Source organism: Ceratotherium simum, chromosome 11 (assembly GCF_057802395.1).
Source record: "Ceratotherium simum simum isolate JZ-2026a chromosome 11, ASM5780239v1, whole genome shotgun sequence".
In the NCBI taxonomy this organism is placed as follows: Eukaryota; Metazoa; Chordata; class Mammalia; order Perissodactyla; family Rhinocerotidae; genus Ceratotherium; species Ceratotherium simum.
Window position 1 is genome coordinate 12,018,795 of NC_141910.1, and position 22,841 is coordinate 12,041,635.

General features: G+C 44.6%; 1 long non-coding RNA gene across 1 annotated transcript in view; it reads left to right on the top strand.

Moving 5' to 3' along the window:
* The window catches only part of LOC147915920 (uncharacterized), a 45,624-nt gene extending 23,222 nt beyond the window's left edge, over nucleotides 1-22,402 (top strand). The window contains exons 2-3 of the long non-coding RNA XR_015553617.1: nucleotides 20,604-20,749; nucleotides 21,269-22,402. This is a non-coding gene — a long non-coding RNA (uncharacterized LOC147915920). The remainder of the gene's footprint in view (nucleotides 1-20,603; nucleotides 20,750-21,268) is intronic.
* Nucleotides 22,403-22,841: the final 439 nt, after the last annotated feature.

Sequence of the window (22,841 nt, forward strand, 5' to 3'; positions counted from 1 at the left end):
AGTCGGGGCCTGAGAATTTGCGTTTTTAACATGTTCCCAGGTGAGGCCAATGCCGCTGGTCTGGGTAACACACTCTGAGAGCCACAGTTCTGAACCCAGAGCAGGGTGGTATAGGGTCTTTGAAAACAGGACTCCATAAACACAGTTTCTGTCATGGTCATCACTGAGTTCCTACCCCATATACCACTTGCTTACACACCCCACCTTCCAGCCACATCTGACCTCTTGTGGGCCCCCAAAACCTCCCCACTATTTCACATCTATGCCTGTATTTTTTAAAATGCAGAACCATATAAAAAATAAAATAAGAATCAACTCTAATTCTGCTACCTAGAGATAACTGCCATTGATGTTTGGGTGTGCCTGGTAAGAGAGAATGAGTGAGTTGCCAGCAAGTTACTTTGGAGCAAAGCCTGCAAATAAATCTCTCAAGTGCCTGCTTTTAACTGCTCAAGTGTAAAGCAGCAGCACCGTTGCCCCAGGACAGGTGGAACAAGTCGTTCTCTCCTGTCACAGGGATTGCCCTCCCGATGAAGGTTTGCCCATTTGGGGAATAGTATCTTGTTCTTGTGTGGCATTTCACAAAACAACTTGGTATATGTTGTCTTATTTGGGTTAAGTGCTGAGAGAGGGTTCCTGACTTGCTCAAGGTCTAATAAACAGAAGTCATGAAATCCTGGTCTTCTGGCTCCAGGCTCTGCTCTTCCCACGTGGTAAGGTTTTCTACCAAGGTCTCACAGCTGTGACCACCGCGTGGTTGACCATCTCCTGACATGGTCTCCTGACAATAACAATCACACTATTTGCCACTTCTAGCAGCTTTTTCTCTTGTAGAGATGTACCCTCCCCCATTCTCTCCCCACTGTCCCCTGCCAAATCTCCTGGGACAGAAACTTCAGGAAGCTCCAAATCCTCACCTAGTCACTCTCTCCTGTCACCTCTGTGCCCAGTTGCCAGTCCCCCTCTCCCCACTGCCCCATTTTCCTCCTTACTCTGAGAGATGGTCACAAAGGGAGTATTCCAGATTAGACTATTGGATGGTGAAGGGTAGTGGGAAGTTATGGCGCCCTCTGGCCCAGGGACCCCTGGAGCTGGAGGCCTGGAAGCTGATCCCTTACTCGCTGGGCGATCTGAGACAAGAAACCTGTTTCTTTATCTGTGAAATGTGGAGGATAATAAGTGTGTAACATTGAGGAAGTGAGCCACAGATTTAAGCAGCTCTCATTAATATTATAACAGCCGATGAAAACGATGGCAAGTCCCTAAACTCAAGGGGAAGGGATGAGAGGCTTTAGAGTCACCAGGAAAAAAGGGCAGAGAAGGAAGTTGGAGCCAAAGATAATAATTATCAACAAGCTCTCAGCTCTCCCAAAGTTGTTGGGGCCCAGCCTATATCAGGTGTTAAAATATCACAGGTTATCCTCCGTGTTCTACTCGCACTGATAAAATGTCCCCACTCCCTTTCCCCTTAGCCTCCTTCCAGCCGACACACACACACACACACATACACACACACAGATAGCACCTCCTGCATGCACACACACACACTACTTCTAAAAACGGCTGCTTTAAAACAGTGGTTTTCAGACTTTAGCGTGCATTAAAATCACCTCCCTGCTTTTCAGCAACTTTGTGGAAGAAGATTTTGTCACAGCTGTCTGTAATCCACCCGATGTGTCCTCCACTGACAAGGATGGCTGGGGGCTCATCTCTGCACCATTGTGACAGAGTGACCTTTATAAAAGTAGCCTAGCAGGACTCAGGGCACAGGAATTGTATCTGCCCCAAGGTCATGGCTTTGTTATCCCCTCCCCATGTCCAAGTAGGAGGGGGTCTTATTGTTTTAAATCAGCTTTATTGAGGTATGAATCACACACAGTAAAATTTACACGGTAAATTTTAAGTGTATAACAATGAATTTTGGCAAATGTATAGAGTTGTGTAAGAACCACCATGATATATAGAACAGTACTATCACCCCCTCCAAAATTCACCCAGGTTCCTTTGGAGTCAATCCCCTCACCTCCGCCCAGCCCCTGGCAACCCCCAGTCTATTTAGGTTCCTATAGTTTTGCCTCTCCAAAAACATCCTGTAAATGGAACATGCAGTATATAGCCTTTTACCTCTGGTTTCTTTCACTCAGCATGATGCTTTTGAGATTCATCCATGTTGTTGCTTGTATCGATAGTTCAGTCCATTTTACTGCTGAGCAGTATTCCATTGTGTGGATGTGCCACAATTCGCTCATCTTTTCACCAGTTGAGGGACACTGGGTTGTTTCTAGTTGTGAGGTATCATGAATAAAGCTGCTATAAACATTCCCATACAGATTTTCAGTAAAATGTTTCCATTTCTCTTGGTTTAACACTTAAGAGTGGGATTGCTGGGTCAAATGGTGAGAGTATGTTTAAACCCTTTAAGAAACTGCCAAACTGTTTTCCAAAGTGGTATTATTTTGCATTCCCACCAGCAGTGTGTGAGATTTCCATTGCTCTGTATTTCTGTCAACACTGGTGTCATCAAGTTTTTTTTAAGCCACTCTAGTAGATGTACAGTGATATCTCATTATGGCTTTAATTTGCATATCCTTTTTTTATAATTTTATTTATTTATTTTTTCCCCCCAAAGCCCCAGTAGATAGTTGTATGTCATAGCTGCACATCCTTCTAGGTGCTGTATGTGGGACATGGCCTCAGCATGGCCGGAGAAGCAGTGCGGTTATGCGTGCCCGGGATCCGAACCTGGGCCACTAGCAGTGGAGCACAAGCACTTAACCGCTAAGCCATGGGGCCGGCCTGCATATCCTTAATTACTAACAATCTTGAGCATCCTTTCATGTGCTTATTTGACATCCAAACATCTTCTAATGTGACGTATCTGTTCAAATCTTTTGCCCACGTTTTATTTAGGTGGTCTATGTATTCTGGATACAAGCCTTTATCAGATACGTGTTTTGCAAATAGTTTCTCCCAGTCTGTGGCTTGCCTTTTCATTTTCTGAACAATGTCTTTTGAAGAGCAAAAGATTTTTTTTAAGTGGGCACACCTGGTGGGGTTGCTTCAGCAAGATCCTGCCGACTATGGGACTTCCTCCTCTGGCAGGAATCCTGAACTGAGGGTCAGGAGGGTCTGCATCTGGGTTTCAGGAAGGCATTTAGAATTTGTGTTAGTTTGCTAGGGCTGCCATAACCAAATCCACAGACTGGGTGGCTTAACAACAGAAATTTATTTCTGACGGTTTTGGAGGCTGAAAGTCCAAGATCAAAGTGTTGGCAGGGTTGGTTTCTTCTGAGGCATCTCTTCTTGGCTTGCAGATGGCTGCCTTCTTGCTGTATCCTCACATGGCCTTTCTTCTATGCATGTGCATCCTTGGTGTCTCTTTATATGTCCAAATTTTCTCTTTTTATACAGAAACCAGTCAGAGTGGATTAGGACCCACCCTAATAGCCTCATTTTAACTTAATCATCCCTTTAAAGGCCCTATCTCCAAATACGGCCACATTCTGAGGTGTTGGGGGTTAGGGCTTTAACATACGAATTTTGGAGGGACACAGTTCAGCCCATAACAGAATTATATGCTCATTTGTGTGGGAGCAGCCTACAAGGTCCTTAGGAGTTAAAGAAGAGATTCACTTTAATATAATAACTAGTTTTCCCATTTCCATTCTTGCCCCCACAAAACTATTTTCAACACAATAGCTACCATGACTCTTAAAGTGTTTATCAGATTGTGTCACTGCTCTAAAGCCTTCCCATGGTAGCTGAATAGTGGTTCCCCAAAGAACCTAATTCCCAGAACCTGTGAATATGTGATGTAAAAGGGATGCTGCAGATGTGATTAAGTTAAGGATCTTGCGATGGGGAGATTATCCTGGATTATCCAGGTGGGCCCAGTGTAATCACAGTGTTCTGGTAAGCAGGTAGCAGGAGGGGCCAACCTAGTGGCATAGTGGTTAAGTTCGCCTGCTCCGCTTCAGCAGCCTGGGGTTCACAGGTTTGCATCCCGGGTGCCGACCTACACACCGCTTATCAAGCCATGCTGTGGCAGGCGTCCCACATATAAAGTAGAGCAATATGGGCATGGATGTTAGCCCAGGGCTGATCTTCCTCAGTGAAAAGGGGGAGGATTGCAATGGATATTAGCTCAGGGTTAATCTTCCTCACAAAAAAAAAAGAGCGTGGCAGGAGAGTCAGAGAAGGAGATGACAACAACAGAAGCAGAGTTTGGAGTGATGTAGCCAAAAGCCAAGGAATGCCAGCAGCCTCTAGAAGCTGGAAGAGGCAAGGAACAGATTGTCCCCTGGAGTCTCTGGAAGGAACCAGGCCTGCCAACACCTTGATGTTAGTCCTGTAAGACTCATTTCAGACTTCTGACCTCCAGAACTGTAAGAGAATAAATTTGTGTTGTTTTAACCTACTAAGTTTGTGGCAATTTGTTACAGCAGCAATAAGAAAACTAATACACTTCCCATGTCATACACTGTAAAAGCCAAAGTCCTCACAATGGCTGTAAGACCCTCTATGACGTGTCCCCCTATTACCTCTCTGACCACATCTCCTGCAGCTCTCTCCCTTGCTCCCTCTGCTCTAGCCACACTTGCCTCCTTGCTGCTCTGCCTCAGGACCTTTGCACTTGCTGTTTCCTTGCTGCCTGAAATAATCATCCTCCAGTTATACATATGGCTTCCTCCCTCACTTCCTTCAGGATGTTATTCAATTGCCCCTTTTCACTCAGGCCTTCCCTGGCCACTTTGTCTAAAATAACAAGTCCTTCCTCTCCCCTCACCCACACACTGCCTGCCTCCCTGCCCTGCCTTATTTTTCTCCCTAGCACATTTCACCTTTTAAATACCACATATTTTATTTTTTTATCTCAATCATTGTTCCCTACAAGAATGTAAGGTCTATGACGGCAAGAGTTTGTGTCTATTTGGTCACAGTTGTTTCCACAATGCTAGAATAATGCCTGACCCAATAAACATTTGTTAAATCAATGAATAAATAATGCATACTTTTAGTTCAACAGCTCATTCATTCCCCAGCTGCTATTTCTTTTATTCAGCTACAGCAACTGGTTAAGAATCACAAAGCTGGAGAGATGGCCCTACATTTCTGTACACCCCACACTCTGTTTAAGAAGCACTTGAGGGCCGGCCCCGTGGCTTAGCGGTTAAGTGCCTGCACTCTGCTACTGGCGGCCCGGGTTCGGATCCCGGGCGCGCACCGACGCACCACTTCTCTGGCCATGCTGAGGCCGCGTCCCACATACAGCAACTAGAAGGATGTGTAACTATGACATACAACTATCTACTGGGGCTTTGGGGGAAAAAATAAATAAATAAAATTATAAAAAAAAAAAGAATCACTTGAACTTGAGCCGGCATCAGAATCACTGGAGGGTGTGTTAAAACAGATTCCTGAGCCCCACCCCCATAGTTTCTGATTCAGCAGGCCTGAGCAGGGCCTGAGGTTCTGCATTGCTAACAACCTCCCAGGTCGTGCAGATGCAGCGTATCCCAAGACCTCACTGTAAGGAGCAAGTGTCTAGATCAGGAAGCGGGACAATATACAGAGCCAGGGTTCTAAATCCCGCTGCGCAGTTACTGCCTGCGTCCAGTCTATTTCCAGCCTATGTCATCTCCCATCTGTCTCCCAGCAGAATCGGTTTCACCCTGCCCCGCCTTAGATCCCTGCTTGAACTTTCCCTGACATGCCCTGGGCAGACCGGGAGGGCATCGGGCATTAATGATCAGGTCCTCTGTCTGAACTGGCTCCCAGGCCCTCTGGGCACTGGATCTCTGCCGCTGTCGCCAGCCTCTTCTGCAACCTCAGCTACACTCCTAATTCATCCCTTCCTTCTTTTCTTCCTTCCTTCCCCTGCCCACTGCTTTTTAGTTAGTAGAGTCCTGCCTTCATCACTTGCTTGAGTGTGCCCATCAGGCTCTCCAGGTTCATGGCTGGTTCAAGTCCAAAGGGCAAGTACAAGATTCACCGGTCTCTAACAGCAGCAGTGAGCTCCACCCCAGCCCCACTGAAGAGCTCGGAGGCTGGAGGGAGATTCCTGGGACAGCGCCTTCCCAGAGCCCGGCATGAGCAGAGTCCTGAAGGTTCTGGGGTAGGAGAAGCAGGGGGTGGCTGGAAACACACCAAGGGGAAACTGGAATAGAGACATTGTGATGGGGGTCCAGTGGCATAAGAAGGTTATAGGAGGAACGAGGGGGTCAGATGGGACAAAGGATTTGAAAGCAAAAAACTAGGAGTCTAGATCTCTCAAGGTGGCCAGTTACAAACGATCTTGTGAGGGACACCAAATTTTCAGTGCAAGACAAGTGAAACACACGATACTGTCTATTTCAGACCCATTCCTGGCAACTTCTTATCTTGACCTCTTCAACTGCTTGGTGTCTGTCTTGGATTCCTGCACAGCTAACACACGCAGGATTCAGGTCTCATGGCAGAATATACACTGGCTGCCCTCTGGCATTTGTGGTTTGTTGAGTGTAGCCTTTAATTCTGCACAATCTTATTTTATATCAATGGTTTATTTTTCCAGGTAGAGTGTAAATTTTTGAAGGCCAGACCACCTATAACATGGAGTAAGAATCGAATACTAATTTAGGAACTTAGCTGACTTTTGAACCTAATCTCCTTATTTTGTTTAATCCTTACAGCATCAAATGAACTTTTAATGAGATTTAAGCTATGAAATCTGATTGCCAAAATAGAATAGAATAATTGAAGTGTTTATGGATGAACTGTTAAGATGCCTGTGATATGCTTTAAAATACTAAAAAAAGGGGTCCCAGCCCCGTGGCCTAGTGGTTAAGTTCAGCGTGTTCCACTTCGGCAGCCCGGGTTCACAGGTCAGGATCCTGGGTGCAGACCCACACCAGACCCACATCAGCCATGCTGTGGTGGTGACCAACATCTAAAGTAGAGGAAGATGGGCATAGATGTTAGCTCAGGGCTAATCTTCCTCAAGCAAAAAAAAGAGCAAACTTGGCAACAGATGTTAGCTCAGGGTGAATCTTCCTCAGCAAAAAAAAACTAAAAAACAGTGTTGTAGGAATATATAAACAAGAACAGCAAAAGTTGATGGTTGTTGAAGCTGGGTCCTGGATTCAAATGGGGTTCAATTCTTCCCACTTTTCACGTGTGTTTTTAAATTTCCATAATAAAAAGTTCAAAAAGAAAAAAGTCAGAATGGAATAAATCCTGCAGATAAGCAAGAACTCTTTGTAATTCTTCACCCATCCTCCTTTTGGAGGTTAAAGGGGAATTATTTAAATGTCCCACATGCACATATAGACTTGCTTTTTATCATGTCCTCTAGTCTAGCTCATTGGTTCGTTTTGAGGAGGGGTGGGGGTGGTAAAATATATATATAACATAAAATTTACCATTTTTAAGTGTACGATTCAATGGCATTCATTACATTTGCAAAGTTGTACCACCATCATTAGTGGCTCTTAAATGTTAAATGTTAGCGTGCAAAAGAATTCCTAGGCGGGGTGGGACATGCACATCCTAAGCATCGGACTTCATGGGCAAAGGCAGGCCCTTGAAGGGAATTTTGACAGTAGGAAAGTTTGACTTTAAGCACCAATGCCACTCACTCCCCATGAGATTCCACTCCTCCCGCAGAGCATCTGGCTCTCAGCTGAGGCCTTGAGGCTCACCCTCCACTCCTCACGCTTAGGAGAGGGAGGTCCTGAAGTAGAAATCGCATTATTCACTTTGTCTACTAAGCTCTGCTCACCAGGGCTCGTCCCTTCTCCCCCTCACTCTCAGCAAGTCCAGTCTCAGCCCACATTGCTACTAACGCGCCAGCCTCCCCATCCCTCAACAGGAAGTCCTGCTTCACAGAGCACCTGCTTTGTACCTCACTTGGCAACTGTCTGGCTTTGGAGCCAGGTGAGGTTTGAGCCAAGCACAACTGTGGCCACAACTTGCAAATCTGTCGGCCCATCAGAACCAATGAGAGACTCTAAAAAATACTCATTTCTGGGCCCACCTCAGACCTACCGAAGCCAGATCACCAGAGGTGGGGCAACTTTAAAAAGTCAAGGGGGTAGAGTTTGGTGAACCAGTGGAAGATGGGGGAAGATGCGGTTAGATTTAGGCAAGGGCTGGATCACTCAGGGTCTTGAAGGCCATATTAAAGAGTTTGGATTGTATTCTGTGCTAATTTCCTCTTTAATAAACTACAAGAGATATTTTATGCTACCAGCTTGCATAGCCTTTGGCAAAGCCACTCTGCGATTTCTCATTGTTAGAATAATAATAATAGCAATAATAATGACAGAGATAACTAACACTTATTGTTTATTTTGTTTCAGCTGTGAGACTAAGTGCATTCTCCATCACAGTGTAGAAATGGGTTCAGTTTTCAGCCTTTATTGATCATATCTTGGCCTTTGAGACTGCAGCCTGAAAATAGTGAAGGTCAGGGGCTCTGTCTGAGCAGCATTCACGTACTGGGAACCCGTGACTTAGAACCACCTCTAGGATCAGAGTTGGTAGGAACAATCTGGTAGATCAGAGAATATTTTCAAGCAAGTTAATTCTGACATATTTTAGCCCCAATCTCATACCCTTTATTTTATTTCCTTTGTATGTATGACATGAAACCACTTTGGGATGTGTAGCTTAATGCCCTCCTGCTACTGAGAACTGAAAGGAATGTATTGAAGGCAGTCCTGTCTATGCTGCTGATTGCGAGTCATCATTTACCAAGAGAGGTCTTAACAGATCACCCCTATTCCTAATGGTTGTGAGAAAGCATGACCCGAGACCAACCACTCTTGAGTCAACATTGTCATTTATGTTCCCTCCTGCAACATTTAATTGGCTCATTTTCAACAATTTTATTCATCAATATTTATTCTATCATTCAGTTACTCAGTGGTTCTCAACCTGGGGCAGTTTTGCCCCCCAGGGGACACTTGGCAATGTCCAGAGACATTTTTGGTTGTCACAACTGGGAAAGAGGGGCAGAGGATGCTAGTGGCGTCTAGTGTGTAGAGGCCAGGGAAGCTCCTAACATCCTATAAAGCACAGGACAGCCCCCACAGCAAAGAATTATCTGGCCTAAAATGTAAAGAGTGCCAAAGCTGAGAATCCTTGAGTTACCTGGAAATACATTTTAAGATGACTGTATATATTGCTTAATTCTATAAATTCCCTAATTCTTTGTTGATGATTTTTTATGGCCATATTGGGCAACTGGTCACAACTCTTTGAAGCTTTTCCAGACAAAACATGTTACAGTCATTCTTTTGTGTGAAGAACATTGAGGCTTCCACCACCTACATGTTGGAGCTCGTATTGGGCATACTCAGAGTGGTTTTCGGAGGGAAGTCTTGGCCCTCCATGTATGCCAGGCATGTGGCCTGGTTAGTAGCTTTAACTTTCATAGAAGAACGTCCTCTCTATACTCAGCTTGGTTCACAGAATCACCCATAATCAGCAACACTATCCACACTCAAATTCTTGACCAGGAACATCACATGGCAGGGACAGCCGGCAACCCAACACAGACTTGCACTCCCTTCCACAGGGGAGCATCAGTATCAGACAGTGGACAGCTACTGTCTTTCTCAGCACGGCCCCCAACTTCCCTTTCCATTGAAATGTGGTCCAGTTATGTGCACCACTTCTGGGCTGATATGTTGAGAAGCGGGCCCATTATCACCTTGTCATCCCCCATCTGCTGACTGGGAGTGGAGCCACAAGGTGGATGCAGCCCAGGTCCCTAAGTCACCCTTTGGAGGAGAGCCACCTACCCATCAGGGACACCTATTTGGACTTTATATGAGCAGAAATACACTCATGGTAAGCCACTGAGATTTTGAGGTTTTCTGGTATAGTAGCAAGCCTTACCCAAACTAACTTCAAACCCTTCACCTCCTGCTTTCTTTATCAGTTATAAAAATTACTCTTTATGGAGGATCATCTGAAGCAGAGGTCAGCAAACCACGGCACAAATCCATGGCACATGGGCCAAATCCAGCCTGCTGCCTGTTTTTATATGGCTACAGCCCACAAGCCAAGAATGGTTTTCACACATTTAAATGGTTGGGGAAAAAACGCTAAAGAATAGTAATATTTTGCGACACATAGAAAGTATAAGAGGGGCTGGCCCCCGTGGCTTAGCGGTTAAGTGCACGCGCTCCGCTACTGGCGGCCTGGGTTTGGATCCCGGACGCGCACCGACGCACTGTTTCTCCGGCCATGCTGAGGTGGCGTCCCACATACAGCAACTAGAAGGATGTGCAGCTATGACATACAACTATCTACTGGGGCTTTGGGGAAAAAAAAGGAGGAGGATTGGCAATAGATGTTAGCCTTTCTTCAGCAAAAAGAGGAGGATTAGCATGGATGTTAGCTCAGGGCTGATCTTCCTCACAAAAAAAAAAGAAAAGAAATTAGAATTTTAGTGTCACTTAATAAAGTTTTATTGGAACCCAGCCACACTCATTTGTTTACAGATTCTCTATGGCTGCTTTTTTTTTTTTTTAATAAATTTTCTTTTTTTTATATGGTATTTTTTATTTTATTTTATTTTATTTATTTTTTTTCCCCCAAAGCCCCAGTAGATAGTTGTATGTCATAGCTGCACGTCCTTCTAGTTGCTGTATGTGGGACGCAGCCTCAGCATGGCCGGAGAAGCGGTGCGTCGGTGCGCGCCCGGGATCCGAACCTGGGCTGCCAGTAGCGGAGTGCGCGCACTTAACCGCTAAGCCATGGGGCTGGCCCTCTATGGCTGCTTTTACCCTACAATAACAGTGTTTAGTAGTTGTAACAGAGCCTAATGGCCCTAACGTCTAAAATGTTTATTATCTGGCCCTTTACAGAAAGTTTGTCAACGCCAGCCTTGAAGAATATGCAGATCATCCATTTATCTAGACATAATGTTTAGAAATTGTTTCCTGCACCTATTCTAGCAAGAGAGTCTGGATACAGCCCAGAGAGCCTGAAGCTCAAGTTAGGTCTATTTTGTTTTAACCCCTCGTAGTACAGCTTTCATTGAATAATTCCAAGGCACGATTGCACGGCTGTTTTTGAGGATCCCAGGAGATACTTCTCTTAGGTCTAGGGACCAGAAAAATCTGTACCACTCCCTTTGTGACAACCCTGGTCACAAAATATTTGCTTTGGCTCCAAGGCTGCTCTGAACCAAATCCATAGCCCCATCTTCAGAGAACAGGCTCTTAGAGGAATTTCTTGAACGCTAAAACTACCCCAGAATTATTTTGTTGCCCTACACTTTCCTCTTTGCCTCTATCACTTCCTTTAAGAATTCCACTCAATTGTAAGTGTTTCTCCACTCTTCTTCAGAAATCCTTTTTAAAATGAGGCAAAATATGAATTCATAAAAATATAAACAACCATGAATTGTATGATGTCATTATAATAATGTGCTTGATTGTTCTATCATCAACTTGGCTATGCTGGGAGCTCTGTCTCACAAGATCCTCTTGACCATCTGCTCATGGGTCTCAGAGGTGAAGTTGAGGGAGACGCTGGGACCAGAAGCAGCAGCCATTGCCTCATATGTTAGAGGAGGGGAGAGACACCGGCAAAGGTACAGGCAGTTTCCCCACTCCATGACTCGCTCCTTTACCAGTTCTCTTTCCTGATTGCCAGCCCTATGGACCAGCAGTGACCCCAGCTCCCACCACCAGACACTTTGCTTCAAACCCACAAAGGCAATAGACGCCCTGACCCCTCCACCTTCCACAGACTTCTACACCAGGCCCCTTCTCGGGCTAACTCCAGCTGCAGGACGTGCCCGGCTTCCAGATTTCCCTACAAGTTTCAGCTCATTTACCAGCATTAAGGCTGGTTAGTGACTCTTACGTGATCCCTCACATCCCTTTTTCAGACCTGTCCTCTCCCAGACTCTACCACCATTGTGTAAGGTCTACTCCCTCTACGTTCTTTATTCCACAATACTTATAGTGGTTCAACTTCCCTGATTGACCTCGGACTGATACAAATAATGTAACACATTTTATTACAAGTAGGATTAATGGTAAAGAACACTTCTCTACCCTAACTCCCAACTTGTGTTATTGGCCATGTGTGATCCTCTCATTAAGTGAAAATGTCCTTGTTTCTAGATCCCAACCTGCATTAGAAGCATTTCTAATTATGCAAGGGTTCGGTGCTATGAAAATTTCTCAAGTATTGGGCCAACAGGAAGGTACAGGCTGTGTTAGAGGTGGGTAGACTCAGCATCACTTTGAGCCACCTCCTCCCTCCCACTCTCACAAGAGAGTTGGTTTGGCCATGTCCCATGTTTCTCCCATCTGAAAAACAGAAGTTAGCAATTTGGCTGGCTGCTTGGGACCAAGAACCACCCTACTCATGCAATATTTCTAAATCTTCTTTCAGTCCCAGCAAAATAGCACCTGAACTGGGTCTTGGGCACTGCCTTTTTGGTGTATTCTGAAAGATATTGGAATTCAGTCATTAATGATTCATTCTTTGCGCTATACCCAATCGTAAATACTTCTGCATTTAGGGTCTCTTGTAAAAATGCAAATGCTTCTGAAAGAGATAATAATAATTGCAAACCACTACATAGCTCTTATTATGTGCTGGAGACTGTTCGAGGCACATTACAGATATTAACTCATCTAAGCCTCACAACAACCCTTTGAGGCAGTTACTTTTATTATCGTCCCCTTTTTTCAGATGAAGAAACTGAGTTAAGTAGCTTGCCCAAGGTCTCCCAGCTAGTCAATAGCGGATTGGGAACCCTAGCAGTTTGGCTCTGGCGTCTATGTTTTTAACCAGCACATTGTACTATATCTCTGCAGAGAGAAATGGATTTGGCTTGATTTTATTTATTCATTTATTTAGATTAATAAATACTTATTGAGCACTTACTCTTTGCTAGGTAGTTTGCTGGGCCCTGTGGCTATGGTGGTGAAAGCATTCCCATCCTGCCACCATGGATATGGTCCCTGCTACCCTAGACTCATTTGCCTTTTCATATCCATTAGCATTTGTATTGTCTGGGATTTCCAGTTACAGAGCGCTTTGAAAAATAACATAGTGTGCAAGTAGTAATAATAACTAGCACTTATGGAGTGCATACTGTGTGTGGGACATTGTGCTCGTTTCTGTAACGACCTGCCTAGTTCCCCAGGCAGTGATGCCAGCCTACCCCACCCCACCACGCCCCAGCCAGCCCTCCACAGTCGACCACTGGGGCCTTTGAACCACCTTCCTGCCCAGGAGCAGCCCAGACCCTCTCTAATCTCTGTGCTTAGTCTTGTGCTTGGCTTGGAGGGAGGGGAGGGATTTGGGTAGGACCCCTATGGGTCCTAGAAATTGGAAGCTGTCATTGCACTAAAATTAAGTTGAGTGATTCTTCCTTTATCTGAAAAAGGACTGGGATTTTTTTAAGAAGGATTTTTTTTTAAGTATTTACTGAGCACCTCTACGAAGAGATTTTTAAAAACTCTTATTACTGTTATTACTAGTTACCTACACAACATCAGAAAATGTTTACAAAAATCTAAGTAAAAGAAAAGTTTTATCTCAAATTACCCCTTCGCCCCACTACCCCTCTTAGCTTTCCATTCATTCTCACCTGTTGTTGACTGGCATGGTACAGAATTAGGGAGCCCTGGGTTTCAATCTTGACTCCTTCACTCTCTAAGACATGTAAGCTCAGGAAAGTGCCTCAACTCTCCAGGCTTCAGCTTCTCATCTGGAAATGGGAATGAGTGAGTTGTGAGAATCAAATGACACAATGAAAGCAGAGTGCTCTCCTCAGCACCTGGTGCATTAAAAGCGCTCAGTAAACTGGTAAAAATTGTTATTCCCTTCCATGGCCCTCAAGGATGCCACTCCAAGTTTCTTTCTAAGGCTCTAAGGCCTGACTGTATTTTGTCCAAGTGTCCCGTTCCTTCTGACCTCCCTCATTGGGAGGACCACTTCAAGACACTGCTGTAGAAGCATAGGTGCTAGTGGAAGAAGATGTGAAATCTAATCCCCTCGTTATCCAGTGAGAGAACAGAGTCCCAGAAACCAGAGTTCTTTGCCTCAGGTCACACAGGGAGTTAAATGGAGCTGGAATTGGAACCAGGTATCCTGATTCTCTGCTGGGGCTCTTTCTACTCTGAAAGCTCTGCTCTCAGTGGTTCTCCACCTGGGCTGTTTAGGGCAGCATTCCTTAATCCATGGGGAGGACTCGGGGAAGACTGGAGCAACTTCACCAAGCGTCCAGTGGCACCATGCCCAGAGGCCTATATCCCAGTTACTCCTCACCCTTTATCCCCACCCTTGAGCTCTCTTTCGAACCCTAGACTCATAGAGCTCACTGACTCTTGGACAGCACCTGGAAGTCTCACAGGCCCCTCAAACCCGACAGTTCACAACTGAGGTCGTGGTCTTCTCCCCCAAACACATTATCCGTCCTATATTCTCTTCTTGCTTAGCGGCCTCTCTATTCATCAAACCAGACCCTCCTCCCCTCTTTTGTCCATGCTTCTCCTCTCCACACTTGGTTAATCTATATCTTAGCCTGTCAGTTTGGGAGGGGCACCCTAATCAGTGCCCAGAGCCTGCTGTGTCCACATCCAGCTCCAGGCTAACCCCACCTGAGGCCAGCTCCCAAAGCTGATGCTGGGATTGTAAGAGAGAAAATGTGTTAAGGAACAAAGTCTCCCTTCTGCCTTATCTCTAGCCGATCTAGATCCTGGGAGAATCTTGTTCAAAATGCTTCAAGGAGGGCAGGTGTGTAGTTAGGTGTTATCCATTATCTTAGCTGTGTTTGGAAAGCCCAAGTTAAAATTCTGGGGGCGGGGGGAGGTGGTGAGAATGACACATTTATCTTCCAAACAAGAGAAGGCTAGGCTGCTCACCTGACGAGCTCATCCCTCTCTCCTCAGAGCCAAGTCCTCTTCTGGATGGGTTAATCCCCAGAGAGCAGAAAGTGCTTGGTAAAAGCCACTTGGTGACAGCTGCAACCACCTGGGAAGACCAGAGGCAACTAAAGGCCTGGCCTGGGATTGGAAGAGTGGAAGATGAGGAATAAGATTGCATTGAAGGCAGAGAACTTTTGTTTTAAGTAATTAAGTTCACTTCCCATTCAATCTTCTGTGATGACCTCTGTTCTCACCACTCTCCAGAAACTACCCTCACCAAGTCACCGCTGACCGCCTGCTTGCTTATGGTGGTCTTTCCTTGCCTCTCCCCCAACTTGGACTCCTGAACTTTCACCACTGTCCAACCTGCCTTATTCTGAACTTCCCTTCCTAACAACTTCTCCTAGAGATTCCCTTCCACCTCTCTGATCCTTCCTTTGGATCTGTTGAAGGTTCCCCTCTCTCCTCCCTTCCTCTAAATGCCAGTGTTTGCCAAGGACTAGTCCTTGGGTCTCCACTTGTCTCTTTCCACACCTTCTCCCTCAAAGAGACTACCACCTCTACCTTAACTGACCCCAACACTGTCTCCTCCAGGGGAACTATTCACAGGTACTGTCATCACCTCCACCTGTAACAACTCTTCCCACTGTTCTTGCCTTTCTCAAGAGCTACACCAGCCTTTTATCTTCCAAGATCAAAATTGAGAGGTCATCTCTGTCTCTTCGCTGCTCCTTTGTCCTCCGTATTCAATCAGACCCCAAGTCTGTCCACTTGCCTAACTGAACCTTCCTACCCCATTCCTGTTTCCATGGCCACTGCTGTACAATAAGCCTTCAAGACATGGCTACATAAAGATCTCAGCCTCTTCACTGGTTTCCATCTCCAGTTCTGAGTGCTGATTTGGCTCTTAAACTCCCTTCAGATCCAAATAAGTCATTTGAGTCATTCTTACCACTTCTACTTTGGATTCACAATTTTTTAAATCAGATGCAGAGAATGAACTCACTTCAATCCATCCCCATCCCAGTGATATATTGGGATATTGTATTAATCCTCCTGCCGATAATTAAAAACTCGAGACAAAATATTTTTTAAAAACAATTGTTTGAAGGCACTGGAGAGTAGTGATGGACAGGCAGAAACAGGAGAGAATTTAACCTTTAAAAGAAGGAAAACATACTGGATTAGATCCATATTTGTCCAATCTTTCCCCTAAGGATTGTGTGGTGTGGTGCATGGGAATAGAGCTCAAGCAGAAAGCATCAGTCTTACTCAGCTAAGGAGTCAGGGGTCAGAGATTGGGGCTGCCAAAGCACCTGGACATTGAAGGGGGAAATCCTGGAAAGGAGGGAATCACAGAGGAGGAATCCCAAAATCTGTACAAATTCCCGTTGAATTCTTGGACGATGGAACTGGACATGTTCAGGGAAAGAACCCAAGAAATCCAGCAGAAAACAGCTGAAAGGCTAGGAGAGATTTCAACAGCTGTCTGATACTGAGGAGACTGAGTTTGAAGTTCAAGTACCAGGAATTTAGAGGATCTTAGTTTTCCAGTGAAACCCCAGAAGGGCCATACCTTAGGAGTAAGAACTATATCCCAAGATTAAGAGCTAAGCCTTGGGGAGCTGGCCCGGTGGTGCAGTGGTTAAGTGTGCGTGCCCTGCTTTGGCAGCCCAGGGTTCACAGGTTCGGATCCTGGGTGCACACCAATGCGCCATTTGTCAAGCCATGCTGTGGCGGTGTCCCATATAAAGCAGAGGAAGATGAGCATGAATGTTAGTCCAGGGCCAATCTTCCTCAGCAAAAAAGAGGAGGATTGGCAACGGATGTTAGCTAAGGGCTGGTCTTCCTCACAAAAAAAAAAAAAAAAAAGGAGCTAAGCCTTGGGATTAAGAGAAAAATAACCCTACCATAACAGAGCCTAAATGAAGCCTCCATAGGAACAAAGTGATCCCCTAGTAATGTAACTGCCATCCAGAACAAAACTCAACACTTTTTGGAGTAAGATAACTAAACCCAGAGTCTCTACAGTGTTAACATCCACAATATCAAATATATTATAAAAAATTATCGGACTTATGAAAAAGCAGGAAATTGTGATCTATAATCAAGAGAATATAGTCAATAGAAACAGACATATTGGCAATTCACATGTTGAAATTAGCAGACAGGATTTTAAAATAATTATGATAAACATGTCAAAGCATCTCTGGATGGATATGATGGATGAAAAGATGAGAAGATCCAGAAGAAATATGAAAATTCTAAAAAATAACCAGGGACCCACCCAGTGGCATGGTGGTTGGGTTCGTGTGCTCTGCTTTGGTGGCCCGGGGTTTGCAGGTTCAGATCCCAGGCACAGACTGACACACTGCGCATCAAGCTATGCTGTGGCAGCATCCCATCTACAAAAGAAAGGAAGATGGGCACAGATGTTAGCTCAGGGCCAATCTTCCTCAGAAAAAGAGGAAGATTGGCAACAGATGTTAGCTCATGGACAATCTCTCTCACAAAACAAAAAAACAAAACAAAGAAAAAATGACCAAATGAGTATTATAAAACTGAAAATTCTAATATCCGAAATTCTTTAAAAAACGCATTGAATAAGATTAAGAGTAGATTAGACACTGTAGAAGAAAATATTAGTGAATTTAATAAAAGGTCAATAACGATTATCCAAACTGAATCACAAAGACAAAAAATGTTGAAAGAAATGAAGATAACCTCAATGATTTACGAGATAATAAGAAGTCTGACACAGGCAACTGGAATCCCAGACAGAGATGAGAGAATTGACCAGAAAGAATGTTTAAAAAAATATGGACCAAATTTTTTTAAGTTTTATTAAAAATATCAACTTATAGACCCAGGAAGTTCAAGAAAACTTAAGTAGAACAAATACAAAGAAAACCACACTGTCAGTTAAATTTCTGAAAATCAAAGAGAAAGAGAAAATCTTAAAAAGGGGGAAAACATTACATACAGAAAACCAATGATAAGAATGACAATTAATTTCTCACCAGAAACAATAGAGACCAGAAAACAATAGAATATTATCTGTAAAGTGTTGAAAGAACAATGTCATCAAATTAGAATTCTGTATCCAGTGAAAATATCCTTCAAAACTGAAAGTCAAATAAAGATATTCCAGGTAAGTCAAAACTGAATTTATCATGAGTAAATCCACATATGAGAAATGTTAAAGGAAGTTTTTCAGGCTAAAGGGAAATGATACCATATGAAAGTTCAGATCTACGGAAAGGAATGAAGAGCATCAAAAATGGTAAATATATGGGAAATATTTTTTAATCTATTTTTCTTTCTTTTCTTAAAATTTTAAGCAAAATAGTAACAGTCCATTATGAAGTGTGTACCTTTGTGGAAGTAAAATCTGTAACTACTTCCAAGCACCTCCTGTCTCCTTTCCCACCACCTAGCTATCACTAAGGAATGAAGAAAGTCCCTTCAAGCTGGCCACCTCAAGACCCTCAGATCAACTGTGCAACGATCATTAATATTCTCTTCAGTTAGGAAGGAGCTTCCTTCCCAGATTCTGTCCCCTTTGCAGGTGAAGAGGAGGAAGACTATCCTCTACCCACTCTGGGTCCTTTCTGGCTGGGCTACAAATTAAATTGACATGAGACCGAATAGCAGGAGAAAGTCAAGCAAAGCTTTATAACATGTATACATGGGAGAGACCGACTGGGTAACTCAACAAGATGGTGGAGATTCTCATCTTAAATACTATCTCCAGCTAAAGACACAGGAGGATGTTGGGGGTGGGGGGACTCAGCTATGGGAGATTACCAGAAAAGCACAGTAAACAAGAGTAAGGTTATTATGCAGATTTAAGGCCTCACCTTCCACATTGACAAGTTTCTAGAGATGAAGTCATCGCCCTCTGTTCCCAGCACAGAGAGGGAGATACCTTTATAAATGGAGATTTCCGTTACAAATGTACATGTCTCTTACAAAAGATAACGTCTACTTTTACTTGGAATGGGCTTAGCAAGGACCCTCCCAGTCTATCCATACCCAGAGTTAAATTCTTTTAGGCAGTTGGTTGGGGGGTCAAAATTTCTTTCAGAGAAAATAATCAAGGTAAAGAGACATATTTTGAGGTGGCCAATTCTGATCCCCCACACAGGCTTCCTGATGTCTTCCAGGGCCTAGCCAATCTCCCCAGCTATTTAAGGTTCCTGAGCTCTTGTTCATTCTCCACAGAAGGGGAGACCATTGATTCTATTCAGGCAGCAGCCATTGATAGCCTCTTCTCCACACGGCCTCCACATTCTGCTTCCTCTTCTTGGAATAATTTCTTCCTCTCTTTGTCTAGTTAATTCTTACTCATCCTTCAGATCTCAGCTCAAATATCATTTCCTCAGGGAATCTCTTACAGACCACCCCCCCACACACACACACACACATTGTGCCCTGTGTCTGGCCAATTTGAAAGTAAAACTACAGATAAGAGGGGGGGCTACTCTGTATCCTTGAAGTCATGCCTAAGAGGGGTTCCATGATAGTCATTTTTTCCTGTACTAAATGACACTCCATAATGAGGTAAGTGACATCACTGCCGTAAGAGCCCAGGACTAATCAGATGATATACTCTCAGTATATCCTCTGCAATTATCTGAGTGTACTTGGAATTTATCTCTAATTCAGTGATTCACAGTCCTGGTGTGACTGCTCTCAAGGTGTCTCTAATTATCTCAGGTATATCAACAGACTCTCCAAATGATTTGAATTTACATTCACCTTCATACAGATTCCCAGGGCCCACCCCAGACATATTTAATAGGACTTCCTTGAGTTGGGCCCAGAAATCTGCATTTCTCAGTAAAGATTCTCAGATGGTTCTGACACAGCACTTTGGAATCATTGCTCTGTTCCAGTCTTCTCATTTTCCAGACAAGCAAACTGAGCCAGGAGGATGGAAATGACTTGTCTAAGGTCACACTGTGCTAGGATTAGGGCTAGAACCAGGTTTCTTGACTTCAATTCCAGTGCTTTCTCAACTGTACTGTACTGCCTCGGGGTCCCCAGATCCTTGCACCTGGCTTCTGGGAAACCAAGCTACGCTTCATTACAGTAACCCTGCTCTGCCTGGCCTTGTTCCTGAACGCCATGCAGCCTGTGGGGGGAGGGAGAGAGCAGGCGGTGGGTGTGGTGTAATATGATCAGCTCTGAGGGGCTTCTCTAGCCCTGGTGGCAGAGCTGTGAGCCAGGCCATGAGCCACTGCCTCACTGGTCTGCTGGGAGCCCCCCACCCACCAGCTGTTTTCCTACCCAGGCTCCACTCAACCTCTCTCCACCCCCTTTGCCAACAACTCCTCCTCAGCTCTGTGGCTTCCCAGAGATGAGAAAAAGGAGGAGAGACAGCTATGCACGTGTCTCTTTGGAACGAATGGCACAAAGGAACCTAGAGATTGTGAGTGGAAAAGCTGCCTGGGCAATTTCCATAGCGACGCCTCCATCCCTGCCCTAGCAGCTACGTGCTGCCTGGCATGTGCACTTTGCCAGGTCCCTGGAGGGCACTGCTGTCTCTCACTCACTCAGGGTTCAGGAGTGAGTTTTTAATCTCGACATTCAGATAATAATATCCAAAGGCATTTGTGGGACCTTGAACCAGCCGGAGCTGAAGGCATGTGTCCGTGGGCCATCTAGGGAGGGGTCCGGAACTTGGTCACCTCTACATTCCTCCTCCTACCACAGGGCCTGGCACTCAGTGGATGCTTAAATACTGTTGGATGGATGGCAGAACAAATGAGAGTTTCTCCGAGGCTTCAGTAAGCTCTTTTGCTCATGGAGGTGAGAGAAAACCAGAGCAGAGCATGCAGCGGAGCCTGGGGGAGAGGAAGGTAAGCCCTCCCCAGTTATGGAGGACACACATTGATCTCCCTTCTCCTCTTCACTCCTCACACACCGAGTGTCTGCTGGCCCCTCAGAGCTGCAAGCCACCAGTACCAAGGAGTCAGTAACAAAGTGTTACTCCCAGGGGCATGTGCTCCCCTCCCTCTGCAGAACCCTCCACCCATACCCACCCCCAAAGCACACACACTTCAGAAGAGAGGTATGCAGCAATGGATCACTGAGAGTGGAATTTCAAGCACCAGTGATGAAAATGTTTTTAGGAAAGGAGAGGGGATACTTGGAGTCCTGCAAATCATTTACCATCATAATCATAGCCAGAAGCATATTTAAAAACATATATCTTCAATATCTTCCTTTGAGAGTGGTTTTCATATTTAGCAACAGCAAACAAGTCTGGTGAGCAAAGTAGGTAAATAAGCTGGATAATGCCATTTGGGATAAAAGACCCCTCACAGCTTTAATAAAGTGATGACGGGTTTTGTTTGTGTTTGTTTTTGTTTTTGCAGGGTCCCTGAACAATTCAGAAACATTCCATGGGTGTGTGCCATGATCAGGCACCCTCTCAGGCCCTGGGGACCACAAAAAGCGGGTCTGGGATGGGATGGGGCTCCCTGCCCTGGGAGTGAAAGGGATCCCAATCCACTGAGGAGACAAACAGGCAGCCGCAGGACATAACTGCTTACGCTCTCCCCACATTTGGCGTCAGACCTCGTCCACTCTGACCGCCCATCCGCCAGCCCCTTCCCTTCCTCACTTCCTGCTGACCCTCTGCTTGGTGTCCCAGGTTGCCAAAAGCCGCTAAAGAAAACCCAGCCCCGCAGACTGACATCACTGAAGGTTCATGAGCCATCAAAGCTGCCCAACTATTAACCTTCTGAGCCTCTTCAATGCTTGTTTGCTTGCACACAATATCTGCTTTAAATTTTAACCACTGTCCTTGTGCCCCCAGGCTACCAGATCCTCCCTCACTGGCAGGAGATAACTTATCTCACATTTTCCAGAGAAAATAGTGGCCGTGAGGCTGGAGCTCCCTCAACCCCACCCCATTCCCCCAGTTTCATCTTTCTAGGGACCAACCCCCCTTTATCTCCTCCGCATCCGGGAGGGAGGTGTGGCAGCTCCCGCCCAAAGCTAAGGCCGCCCTCGTGATCCTGATTTCACTCCCCAGATAACGGGCTCCCTCAGTCTTTTCCTTTCCCCTGATGTTATCGCGAGTCACATGCACATACCCAAGTCTCCCCCCAGCTGTTTAAAAAACGAACGGCAGACAACAACAAACCCTGACCCTCTGTCTCTTCCAGATGCCAGTTTATATCGCTCTTTCCCTCCCCAGTGAAGCTTTATTTAAAGAAAAAAGAATTCTTTTGGAGAGGTTAAACATTCACAAAGGTTTGTTTTTAATCAATTTAAAAAAGAACACAATGAAAAATGTCTTCTTTATAGCCCAGCTCTCTTCCCAGTGGCTTCTTTTTTTTACCATTTTCTTACATTCAGAGAATTACATTTATTTTGTATCCTTGCTCTTAATTTACACTTACTGCTGTCACATAGTGACAATCATTCCATGTTAGCATATATAGATCTGCCTTATTTTTTTAACCTCCCATCGAGTATTCCAAAGTACATACAATGGACATATCAAAATTTACTTGTCTTCTATTAATAGATGTTTGAATCTATCTTTTGCTATTTCAAAAAATATTGTAGTTAATAACCTTATACATATGTCATTTTGTATATGAATATCTCTATAGAATAAATTCCTAGATGTGGAATTATGGAATCAAATTGTGTGCATGTTGGGAATTTCGATTGATATTGCCAAATAGGCCCACCATAGAAAATATACCAATTTATATTATGTCTTATTCCCACCAGCAAGGGATAAGAATGACTTTTTTCTAAGGTCCTTACCAACAACTGAGTTAGTCAGCATTTTTTCTGCTTTTCCAACTAAGTGAAAATGATATTTCAGTGTAGTTTTAATTTTTTTGTCTCTTACAGAGTGAGAATGGTCTTTTTTCATGAGTTTAAGAATCATTTGTATTTTGTTTTCTGTAAACAGTCTGTTCGTATCTT